The sequence below is a fragment of the Aulonocara stuartgranti genome (assembly GCF_965226115.1).
Source record: "Aulonocara stuartgranti genome assembly, chromosome: 1".
Taxonomy (NCBI): Eukaryota; Metazoa; Chordata; class Actinopteri; order Cichliformes; family Cichlidae; genus Aulonocara; species Aulonocara stuartgranti.
In genome coordinates this window covers 14,184,941-14,197,808 of record NC_138939.1, presented here as the reverse complement: position 1 = coordinate 14,197,808, position 12,868 = coordinate 14,184,941, and the positions used below count along the sequence as shown (strand labels likewise).

The window sequence follows — 12,868 nt, the reverse complement described above, 5'->3', positions numbered from 1 at the left end:
GGAGAAAAAGGAGAAGTGAGCTAAAATTTAAGGGATATTTTGCTGCTCATGATTTGCTTGATTTAACACTTTGCAATGCTGAAATTAATCCAGTATGGAAAGAAGAGTGGAGGATTTGTGCTCTGGATGTCTTTACAAAAGACTGATCAGAAATACTATGCAGACTATATTATATCCCTGAATTATTTTTAACTTCATGTTTTGCTTAGTCAGCTCAGTTATGTTTGCTCTGATGATGTTACTCAACAGCGGCTAAAGAGCTGTAAATAGGTTTAGCAATTAAACCAATGCCTCAGAAAGCATTGGTATCATAATAAAATACTCAAAAATGTATACCAAGCTTCTGACAAAAAGGCATAAGACACAAGGTAATGTCTATTTGCACTAATTCTCCGAGTAACACCAGGCAATGTCCTATCTTTGGTAATTCCATGAATACAGCGCTGAGGGGCAAAACATGCTGTCCTCCTGCTAATGAAGCTTTCAGCCCTGCGCCACAACCACACAGTGACAGCTGGCAGGGGAGGGGCAGGAACTACATGCCATGAAATAAGAGGGGGTAAAAATTGATTAGCAATTTTCATTTGCGCTAAGCTAAACAAAAGAAGGCTGCTGCTCTATTCTGCATATCATCATGGGGTGGGAGAGGAGGAGGGTGGGCAATGTTGACGGTGTTGGGCTGGGGTGGGAAGTGATCTTTCAGAGCTCAAGGCATCTATTGTTTAGTTAGAGAGGATGTGGTTGTGTGTATGTGTGTGTGTGTGTGGGGGGGGGGGGGGGAGCAAAGAGGGACTAGGATGGAAAGATGAGGGAACTGAGGATGAGAAAAGAGTGAAGAAAGGGGGAGGAGGAAGGTGTTCAGGGCAGTGGAAAAGCAAAAGGGTTAAAGTAAAGGATGGGGGACAGGGAAGCAAGCAGGGAGTGCTGAAGAAAGAAATAGGGATGGGAGAACTGGGAAAGACAGGGAATGAAACAGAAGGACACACTGATGAAAGACATGAAAGAGTGGGTGAAAAAGATTGGGATTAGGGATGAAAAAGAATGACATATAGGGAGCTTGAAGAGTGGAATACTGAAGGGTTTGATAAATTAAGTGTAAAGAGGAGAAAGTAATAGGGTGGGCTTTGTCTGGCAAGACAGAGGCAAGGAACACATATAAGAGAATAGGGAGAGTGTTGTCCAAGAGTTCATGACTAATTCTGAAAATTAAAGCTGGACCTGGACGGTGCCACAATGCTTTTTAAAAGACAAAAGCAAAGTGGCTGGGTGAAAAAAAATGACACCACCATCACTTTTAAAGTTATTAAAGCCATTGAATATATTGAATATAGAGGCTCTAAGAATAGAGAAATTTGCCAACCCAGAAGAAAAAAAATGCAGTACGCGTGCAGTACTGTGGCCAAGCTATGTTGTTGTATGGGCAGTTTTCTTGAAGGGCTTTTTGGCATGACCGGGATGCATGATGGCTTATTAACAGTGACACTAGTGTGCTTTAAGCGCGTGCCCACCCACGCACCCACCCACCCACCCACACACACACACACACACACACACACACACACACACACACACACACACACACACACACTAATAAATGCAAAAAAGGCGAGAAAATAGCAGCTGGTAAGTGAGTGAAAGCAGAAAAAAAATCAACAACTTTTAACCAAAACACTGTACACAACTCTAAATTTAATTTTCTGCAAGATTAAGCACAATAATGACTAGCTTTATAAAAACCCATAACTAATGGCTTCCAATGAGCCAATCTATAGGCATTGATCTGCTCAGTATCTCATAGACTCACAGTGCAAAGCCTATAAATGAAGGAGGGAAGAGGGAGAAGGCAAGAGACAAGAAAAAGGGTAGAAGAAAAAGCGTGGAAGAGGAAAGAAAATGAGAAATGGGTGATGGGAGAGAGACAGGTGCAGAGAAAAGGGGAGGGTAATGACTGAAGTGAGATGAGGAAAGTAAAGGCAAAAAGATAGAGTGCAAAAGAAAAATGGGAAATAAAAACAAAGAGTGACTCAGTATAGCTGTAATATTATATTAATATTAATATTATATTTTCTTTTTTCTTTCCAGTGAGTGTATTATACTTCAGTTGTTTTCCAGCGTTTGCCAAAAAACAATATCACTGTTTTCTGAAACACTGTACTGATGAAGCCTGGACTGTGAATACAAACCACATAGCAATACTTTTACAAATGAATTTCGGTTAACTAGTGCCAAACTTTATTCTTTACAGTTGTATATAGCCCGATTTAAAAAAACAACAAAAAAACTTTTAATATAGTGCTTTTAATTCTGGATTGAACTATAGCACATGAAATTGTTAAAATATGTGCACTAATCCTGAAATAAAAAGTAATATTTTTGCTCGCATACAACATAAAGACAATCAATAGCAACCCAGGAGTTCAAACAAACTACAATAAAAATCATCATTATATACTTTTAAAGGTTTTTAGAGCAATTAGCTGTCTAGTGGTTTTCTACATTGTTAATCCTACACTTGACAGCTTTTTAAAGGCTCACTGACTAAGATCTAAAGGTGGTGGCATGTGAGGAGGATAGAGTGAAATAAAACAATCCTCTGCTGAAAATGCACACAAGCTTAAATCCGAAGAGGGCGCCTTGCGTTAATCCCCATGGATTAGGCTTCTAAATACTTCTATTCAAGCCAATTAATTCATGCATATATCTGTCTCCGGCTCTTTTCATGTCATTTAAGATGATGGAGGGCAAATTCCTGGGAAATCAGGAGAATGTTGAATATGTATCTACATTAATGCATACAGGCTCTCTCTTCAGAATCGTGTGGCAACAAACTATACATCCTTAGGTGGTGCACATGCACATGGGCATATGCTACAACGCAGAGGTATACATTAAGATTTTAATGGGGGAATGATAGTGGGAGGGTGAGGATTGAGAGGGGCCTCCAAAAGTTGACTGACGTACTCTGACAGCTGAATACTAATCATGAGATCAACCTCTGTCTAAATCTACAGGATCTCAGTGGGACTTCTGGCTGGGAGAAGCATAGAAAGGATTAACAGTAAATACAGAAGGCTTACAAAGAACAGAGAGACACCAGTGGACAGACTCAACAACTTGAAACAAAAGGCTGAGAGGAAGAAGTAACTAAAGATGCAGAAGTTGACCACTGAGAATTGAATGATGTTCCTAAAAATATTTCTCTATCTATATTACTGTGAAGAAGGTGGCAGAAAGGAAACAAACAAAACAACAGAAAAAAAAGACAATCGTCAAAAATAGAGTGCAGAGGTTTACGCAGGTGAGATCAATCAGGGAACCAGGAAAGAGACGTGAAGTAGAACTAACAGAGGGCATGAAAGAAAACTAATCTTCAAAGTAATTGAGATACCCCAAATGACGAATCACACTAACCATGAAAGCAGAAATGAGGGAACACTGAGGGAACTAAAACAACTGTAAATAATAAAAATCAAGACATGAGCCAAAACAGGATTACAAAGCTGAAACTCATCACTAGAGTAGCCATAGAGTAGAAACAGGAACCACAGACTCAGTGTTACAAACTAACTGGAACTAACTGGAATAATAAAGAAATCCAACAAGAATCAGGAACTCAACCCAACAAACACAAGAAAAATAGGGAAACCAAACTGAAAACAATGAATATTAAACATGAACACAGAAGCCGGAAAACAATTAAAAAAACAGGGATCACAATAAACACCAACAAATTGTTTTGTTTACACTTGAATTCATTTCCTGTTTGCACTGATGTCACTAATGATTTGGTTTCCCAATGACATCATGAAGGCCTGAAGTGGAGTGCAGCCTTTAGTGTTTGAGACGTCTCAAGTCTCTGGTGTTTGTGTGCATGATTTTCTGGTTTTGGGACTCCGTTGTGTGTACATGTGTGTGTACACATATAAGCAGGCTGGAAGGCAGCAACCGCTGCATAGAGTATTAATAGGACCTCATATCACCCAGGAAGGCTTCCAGATAAATAGAAGCTCACATCAGGCTTCAGTCTATGATCAGATTACAACTCCTGAGCTATATCCACATTTTGATGACTGGTATATAAAAGTCTGCTTGGAAAAACGTTATGGTAGTAGCAAAAGACTGACAGAAAAGAAAACATTAGCAAACATAGTAAAGATGTCACGTAATTAAAGCAATTGTATCTACATTTTTTTTTTTTTTTACGAAGACTACACAACACTGACACTGGTGACGTGCAGCATAGTTAAACAGAAGACTTAGCAAATCCACAAAACTTTACATAACAAATCAAATGGGCACAAACATGACAAATTGTTGAATATATTACCACTGATGGTAATTGCTATAAACTTCTTGACCAGTTTTCGATCCTAAACCACAACTTACTGATTATGGGGCCACATGTTATGAGCAACTGGTCTGAGTATATGGCTGTACCCAGAGTTATAGCCCTGACTTAACGATTTATCAGTAAATGTGTAAATGCCTGTTAAATTTACCAAACTTACCATTGGAAGTTAACTTTACAATGATGGGTATACCACTTAATATGAATCTTCATAGGTATTAAATGCACCTAGTCATTTCTTGGCTCAAGGAAACAATAACAAAGACTGCTTGATGAGGAAATGCTTATATTTGTATCATGTATAAGCTTCAACATCCCAAACATTAAAGCTTGTAAGTGCAAGCTGTACCTATCTTGGCGATATAATTAGTATATAATTAGTCTTTAACTTTGAGTTTATAGCACTGATCCTCTTACCTGATATTCTTCAACTTAGGTAACTGCTGTAAGGTGTGCTCAGTCCGCGGATACTGTAATAAAGTAAAAAAAAAAATTATATTCTGCCGCTGCTTTGTTAGAATTACATAGGATTAAGTAACACATTGCAGAAGATCGTACCAAGGAGACTAGCAGCGTTTCACAAGGTCTGTAAATTTAAAGACATTTAAAAAAATGCTGATATGAATGTAAAATGTCATTCACTCGATCGTTAAACTTTGCATTTCTCCAAGTGCTAAGCTCTGTCTCTCCTTTTCCTCCAATTCTCTTGTCTTTTAACAGTCACTCTGACTCTCTGTCACTATGATCTGACATCAGTCCGTCTGATTGGTCGACCCAACTCGTGCACTAACCAGTGACATGCTTTAATTATTGAGCGGCTGACCTCAATTGGTTGGCTGGAACAGCTTAAAACACATTTCTCCACACACAAACACTGCATGCACATACATGCACACACTTTTACACACTATGATCACACACTCACAAACTCAGTACATTCTGCACACTTACAGGCTCACCCTGGGGATAGTTTCTAAAGTCTAAATATATACTGTGGACACCATCAACACTGCCTGTTACTTCTCTTAGTTCATTCATGCTAAAAGCACATTAGTTATGATAAGAAGCATGCCGCATTAACATGTGTTTATACCAAATATATGATTCTAAAATATACCTAAAAATGGGGAATAAATACAGCTGAGATATTACCCAAGAGTTGCTTTCAGAACAAGCTACGTTGTAGTACTTTTTATGTTATTAACCTATTTACAGACGCTTTAAAAATCTTGAAATACAGATAACTGTGAACAGCGTTGTAACACTACTGTTACTCTTTAAGACAACAACATCATAATCCACTGAAGTACTCTACATGGTCATCCCATTTTTACATTTTTAAAAATATATTTTATGATAAAAAAACTGGAGCAGAATAAAATTAGAAGAAACACCCACCAAAAATGGATGTAGTAATGCTAATTAAGTTATTTAATCTTTTATTTTATTTTCATTAAAAAGAGACAATTTAAATTAAGTTTAGGATTCTTTTTAAATTCAAAAATGAACATGTGCAGTATAAAATTTATGACACAACACAGATGTTGACTGGAAACATGAATCCTGATATATCTTTCATAACTGGTGCAGCGAGAAAGAGAAATGAGACACATCTTTAGGTATGACATGTATGCACTTACTATGCTATAATTTAATATCCAAATATATCTTTGAGAGTATGATCAGTGGTAACATCCTGCAAATGATCAAACACAGGTGATACTGGATAGCCACATTGCTTCATGAGACATGATGCAACCAGTGCATTTTTAGATTAGGGTGTAATGGTATCCTACCTTTAGTATTAAATATAGTCCCTCTGGTTCCACTTCATTTCAAATGTGAGAGGGTGAGGGTGTTTTATCTTTCTGCCAGCATTACAACGTCAAGTGTTTGGCACTCAAAGCAGTAAAGTGGCACACGTCTTCAGTAATGGCATTCATCTCAAGAATGCCTTCAGAAACATAAGTGACATGTTGTCTCTCATTATATTTTGATGAGTGTAACCCAGCTGGGCTCTACGGCATGCTGTGTGGCTTGTGGTCTATGATTAGTTGCAAATAGTTCAATGGGTCACACCACTTGGCTCTGTTCCCAAGACCTCACAAGGTTCGGACACACAACCCCCCAAACCACATGGCCACATTTCGAGCGCAGAAACTGAATTCGAATTAGATGAGCAGGTACATGAGATTTATCTTTAGATTTGCAAGCCAGTGGTAAATGTAATGTCTGTAAATTAAGTCTTCAGGATGCCGATTGGTGTATAGAAGTGCTATTGTGATTGCCCTTGCTACAACAGGAAAATAATAGTTTAAGTTTGCTCTGAACAGGAGTCCAGTAAAAGTTTGGGGTTTTTTTTTGGACATTTTAACTTTATTTGTATACAGCAGAGACAGACAAGAAATGGAAAGATTAGCAGGGGAATGGCATGCAACACCTGTCCAGGAAGCTGGGATTTGAAGCACGTATTCAGCTATAAGGTTATTTTATGCCAAGGTTTTTTTCTGAAGTTACAGGTGGTTCCAAAACTATTCCAACGATCACTACTGTGAGAAAGGGCATGTTTATTTTACTGTTATACCTGTGAAATTTCAGCTGTTTAATCTGGACAGTTTTGAAATGAAAATAGACAACTAACCAGAACAGACACGCATGTGCATGCTAGACAAACGATACCCACTGACATCACTCACACACACAAACAAATGAACACAGTCAAACAGAGCTCTCAACATGGAGCTTCATGCATGCATGCGTGCGTCTCTGAAGTTTGGCAGTGTGTTTCTTTAGTCCATACGGCGTTTTGTATTTGCCATAATCCCCTGTCAGCAACACTTAGGCAGGCAGACAATAGCAGAGAAGATCGGCAGCCAAACCCCCTTCACTCTGAGCTTGGCAGGTCAGTGTGCAAGCAGCAGGTTACACACACACACAAACACGCACACACACACACACACACACACACTCACAAACACACACATACGTACACTAACTCTCACAAGCGGTACTGTACTGTACATATCCATGAAGCATACACACACTTAGATACACACACTGCAAACACACATGTCCTGCTGAGATGCACGTTACTCACACCTTCTCGCGGCTCTCTTCAAAGAGTTGTGGTGCAGTTCTCAAGGACACGGCTGTCTGAGATCCTCTCTCTTTCTCTCTCTCTTCTTATCCTTGCATACTCTCTCTGTCTCTCTCGCACTCTCTCATTTGCTTCACGGCTGCAGGACGCAGGACAACAGATGCAAGTGTGTCGCTGCCTCTCTCTTCTCTTTATTCATTCCTTTTCCCTCTCTCCCTTTCTCTCCCCTTTCCTCTCTTGGTCTGCAGCTAAGAGGCAGAGCACATTCTCTAAGCCATGAAGCAGAGCTTCTCTCTTTTTTTTTTCCAAGTGCCGGGTAGTATGAGAACGAGGAAGTGAGAGAAAGAAGAAGGGAGGGAGGAAGGGGAGGAAGGAATCAACTGACCAAACTGATGTGCCACTCCAGGACACTAGTGTTCTGCAGCCAGCCAGAATGCTGCTGCGGGAAAAAGCAAACAGTTTTACTGTAAGGTATCAGCCTTACAGTAAGGCTGTAGCAGAAGCAGTGGAAACTTCCCATATGTTCCAGCTTTGCAAAAAATGGAAAGGAACAAAAACATTTAGAAGAAATGATGGATTAATGAAATAAATAATAAAAAATTATTTTAAAAAAAGGGCAAATAATTAAACAAACAAGCAAACAAACAGGAAACAACAGAACAACCTGATGAAAAACACTGAATTTAAGCATATATGGATAAAAGGAAAATGTTGAAAAAAGAGGAAAAGAAAATAGAAGAGAAGAGAAATGTCTCGACAAGAGGAGAAGAGAGAAGTGGAAAAAGGAAGTCTAAGTATTCCCTAAAGCCTCGCTGTCTCTTCTGAAAAATGGTCCCTGCAGGCCAGATCCAAAAAGAGGGAACACAAACAAACAGAGAGAGCAGAAACAAACATCTATTTATGGAGGAGGGGGTCCAGTTTCCCAACCACATTTGCAGCTTTTTTGACAGTGTTACCAATTCAGCAGTTTACAAGTAACAACTATGTTTAAGAGGAGACAGAACAGAGCGAGAAAGAGAAGAGAGGAGAGAAGCGGCAAGGAAGTCTGTTAAAAATGGTGCCCCCCACCCACAAATCTGAGTCATTTAATACAAATATGAATAATATTATCAATATTTAATATTACATTTGAACATTAAAGCAATTTAGGAGTTTATTTTTGGGGGGTACTTTCTAAATTTATGTCAAGTCCTGGCATTGTCTTCCTTCCACTCTCCATCTCTCAGCAACACTTGAAAACATTTTAGCCAAGTGATTTTATCTTTTTTTAAATTTGTATGTGTACATGCATTGCTGTGGACCACTGATGTATTAATAGCTTAAGTGAATATAATACATAAGATGGATTGTAAAGAGAAAGGGATTTGTGTACATATGCAACGCATTTCTGAACATAACAATGAAAGATCCACAAATTGCCTTGTCGTTTCATTAAAAAGATAAATAAATATAACAGTGCGGTCTCTATGATTGTGCAAAATTCAGGCAACAGTAGCACAGCATTGAGGATTATTATGTTATTTTTCTTGGATTTCAAAGAATCATAGTGGGAGTGGAAGACTTGGATTATCATGATCCCCATTTTATCCTGAACTATGCAGCCCTCAGGCCAAACGAAAGCCATTCTGCACTGATGAAGAACCAGCAATTGATTTGCTATGGAAATACACACATCAGCAGTGGCTTATCACACATGGGATCAATCAGGCTAGTTTTTGTCACGGTCTGGCTGGCAGACCGTGGGGATGTGGGGAAGGAGGACCCAGGCGCGGAGCTCAAAGTTCAAGCAGTGCGTTTATTTACAGAGGGTGATATCAAACAACAATAAATCCCCGTGTTTTTCCCCAGACTCCCGTGTCGTGTCCTCCAAGTGCTCTCTGCTCCCGTGTCTGCACTCCCGGTGCTCGCTGCTCCTTAAGCCTTCCACGCTCCTCCTGCGGGAAACAATAGCGGCAGTAGTCAGGACACTGAACAATGGCAGGCATACACTACACGACCAAAACCTAAACTGGGTAACTAACGTGGAGTCCCAAGCAATGATCCCGCGTCGGTGGGAGCTCCAAGACTCTCCTAAGTAGCTCCCCCGACGAGCCCTGATCAGCGGCAGGTGTGTGGCTTCGGGTGTGGCCAGTCCTTCCGCAGGGCCACACCCCTCAGGCCTGCAGGTGGCTGAGCTCCATCCTCCAAGCATCCCCGCAGACATAAACACACACACTCACATCTACAATCATGGAGGAGAGCAGCAGCAATACCAAAATACATATAATAATAATAATAATAATAATATAATACATAACTGCTCAGGGATCCTGGGTCGCCCAGTCCCAGGACCCTGACAGTTTTAGTTAAAATTAAAATGTTTCACATACTCTGCTCGCACAGCAGACTGGGTGGTGTTTGAGGCTTTTTATCCATCGCCTTTGTTCGTGAGTCATTTGACATAATTGTGATGGATGGATGTGTTACATTTTGAATCAAATATTAGCAAGTAACTAGAAGGGGACGTGGAGAACGCCAAAGCCAGAAGAGGGTTTTGGTCATTCGCCTTGGTATCTTTTGCTCAGTGACAAAAGCCAGACAATCAACAATAAAAAAAATCCTTATCTTGGCTTCTGAATGGTGAAAAGTAATAGTAAAATGTGATTAAGTTTGATTTCAGGTTCACTCAGTATCTTGTAAACTTTCCTTAAACTGAATAATGATTTCTTTTCCTTTATTTTATTTGGCATGCGGACAGTGTAAATGTCCCACAATGGTATGGTATAGTTTGGAATCATTCATTTTTGTATACATGCAATATGTCTACAAGATAAAAACTTTATTTAGAAAAATGCAGTGCAGGAACTGACGTGTGGATAAGACGGATGAAAAGGAACGAGCGGCGGAGACGAGTTTTGGCAAAAGAAGCAGGAAGAACAGGTGAAAGAAGGGAACAGGGCAGGGAGGGAGATGATAAAAGCAGGGACACAGTGGAGGAGAAGCAAAAGAGGGTGGAGGGCAAGGACGGGGTGAAGTGTGTAACTCACTCCTGTCCCCATCACCAGCGCCCAGTCCTAATTTACCCAGAACAATCAATCAGATCAGGAGGCAGACACTGATAGAGGACTACCATGCAACAGGATCCACCATGTGCGCACACACACCGAGAGAGATGGAGGACTTGCATGCAACAGGATCTATTCACACACACGTACTTTTATGCTGACTAAAGAGAAAAAGTTTGCAGCTCATATTTGTAGCCTCTGCACTGACTTCTACCAAGTAGACTGTACTGTGTACCAAAGTCACCGCAGCTGGGGTCATAATGGGAGGTCAGGGCCCATGAGAGAGAACGAGCACAGAGGGAACAGAACGGGAGTGAGAGAGCAAGAGGGTGATGGAGAAAAGAGGGAGAGGGAGGAGAACAACAGCCATCAATAGGAAATGAGAGAAAGTGAGAGGGGGGGGGCACATTGCAAAAAACGTAGGACAGAGGACAAAGTGATCATGCCCTGCAATGCTCTCGGAGAAAGATGAATGCACCAACAAAGAAAGAAAACATCGAACAAGGCAAGAGAAAAATGTGGCTTAGTACAGCTTGGATACAGCAGACTTTGTAAAGTAAACACAGAGAGGATCTGCAAGAGTACTCCTTGAGAGTGATGGATAGCCCCCGCGCACACTCACCCGATTTATGCAGCCATACTTCCACATACACTGCTAATTTCTGTCATGCAGGATAGACTGTAATCCTTAAGGGTGTATTTACTATCTTTCAGATAAGCTTTGTGTCATGCTTTGCGCAGTGTTCATCATAAAACCCAGAGTGACTGTAACTCAAAGGAAAAGGTAAATTCTGAGGTTCTTGGTCAGTCCCCACCACTTTTTGTTCACATGAATTGTAAAGGCTAGTTAGGTGGGTGGGAGGTTAAAGGTCTTTTTAATGAAAAAGCATTATCCAAAATAAAATGATCTGAAACTTTCATAAATGACGGAAGCACTAATTCTAATTGATTGATTCTTAAGTAAACAACTTAAGATTCTAATTGAATTTGCCTGAATCCAGAGATAAACATTTGCATTAACTGGAATCCCCTTTCATTGTGACGTTTACATTGCATTTAGCTGTTGGTTGCCAGGTAGGGATTTGTTGTTTTGGGCCAGATTCATGTTTACTCAGTGGCTGTTAGCAAGATCAAATAATTAAAAATCAAATACATCCCTTGACCCTCTGGTTAGAGAGGCTCAAGAAGAGTCTTTTAAACAACTGGGGCACACTGTGACATTAAAAGGTGTTCTCTAAGCAATTCTAGGCAATTTACAGTAGGAGACTTTTGTGAGGAAGTATGAAATTAATCAAAGTCAGAATTGCTGTTATGTATTTCAGTGACGTATGCTGCTAACAAAGTTTTCTTTTAGGTTACAGAAAATGATTGTTTTGGGGTGATCCATTTTGAGGCACAGTTGTTCAGGTGCATGCTACATATGTGTATATGGCAGGGTGGTAAAATCCAGTTATTTGCTGTTTGTCATTCCCTTGTTTTCTCTTCCACATTTCCTGTCCAAGTAAATATCAGGGCAAATATTAAAAATAATGAACTTTAAAATAAACACATATTTTGGCATCCAGTTCTTAAGCATCATTGCACATGTAGGCTACAAACTGTGGCTATCATTTTAAATCTCACACTTCCCCATGTAATAGCCCATTTATTATCTCTAACTATCCTGAAAATTATGCAAACCTCACACTATATACGATATAACTATTCAGGCAAACTGTGCGCTATTTAAGTCCTCTTGTTATCATATCATGATAAACATTTATTACACTTCAAGGTGTTGACCTGTAAATGTGGTGGATTGAGACTCCCTTGACATGTTGTCATGTCAATGATTACCATACATCAGAGTGTCTTCACTTCCTGGTACTAATATAGTTGCAGAGAATATATTTCTACAGCAAACAACATCATGAATCTCCAACCCATAAAATTGAGTAAATTGAATTTATGACTAATTTATTTGACTTAAGACTAATTGGAGCAATGCTTTATTTATCCTGTAAATTATCTCATAGTGCCTGTCTGTCTGTGTATGTAAGAGAGAGAGGAAATATAAAATCCCCCCTATTTATTCTAAAGGATGACACATTTAATTTAGGCCCTGCAAAAGAAATTAAAAAGCATAGCTGTTATTAATGAAGATGGAGCCTAATGATGGCAGGCCACATAATAAAAGACATGCGCACACACATGCACGGACAGTGTGAGGACATTTAGCTTACTCCGAACAAAACTTTGTTATAACAGATTCCTCTTAAAATACTGGCTCTCTGTTAGAATGTTAATTTTAATGAGGTATAAAGCTTTACAGCGATGCTAGTTGATTATCTGTGCTGCAATTAACTTGTAGAATAAGGATTCTTTTACAGTCACATCATG

At 39.6% G+C, this 12,868-nt stretch overlaps 1 protein-coding gene across 1 annotated transcript in view; it reads right to left on the bottom strand.

Moving 5' to 3' along the window:
* The window catches only part of esrrga (estrogen-related receptor gamma a), a 172,598-nt gene extending 164,938 nt beyond the window's left edge, over positions 1-7,660 (bottom strand). Inside the window, exon 1 of the mRNA XM_082541505.1 lies at positions 7,446-7,660. The gene's annotated coding sequence lies outside the window, so the exon portion shown is untranslated. The remainder of the gene's footprint in view (positions 1-7,445) is intronic.
* Between the last annotated feature and the right edge of the window lie 5,208 nt (positions 7,661-12,868).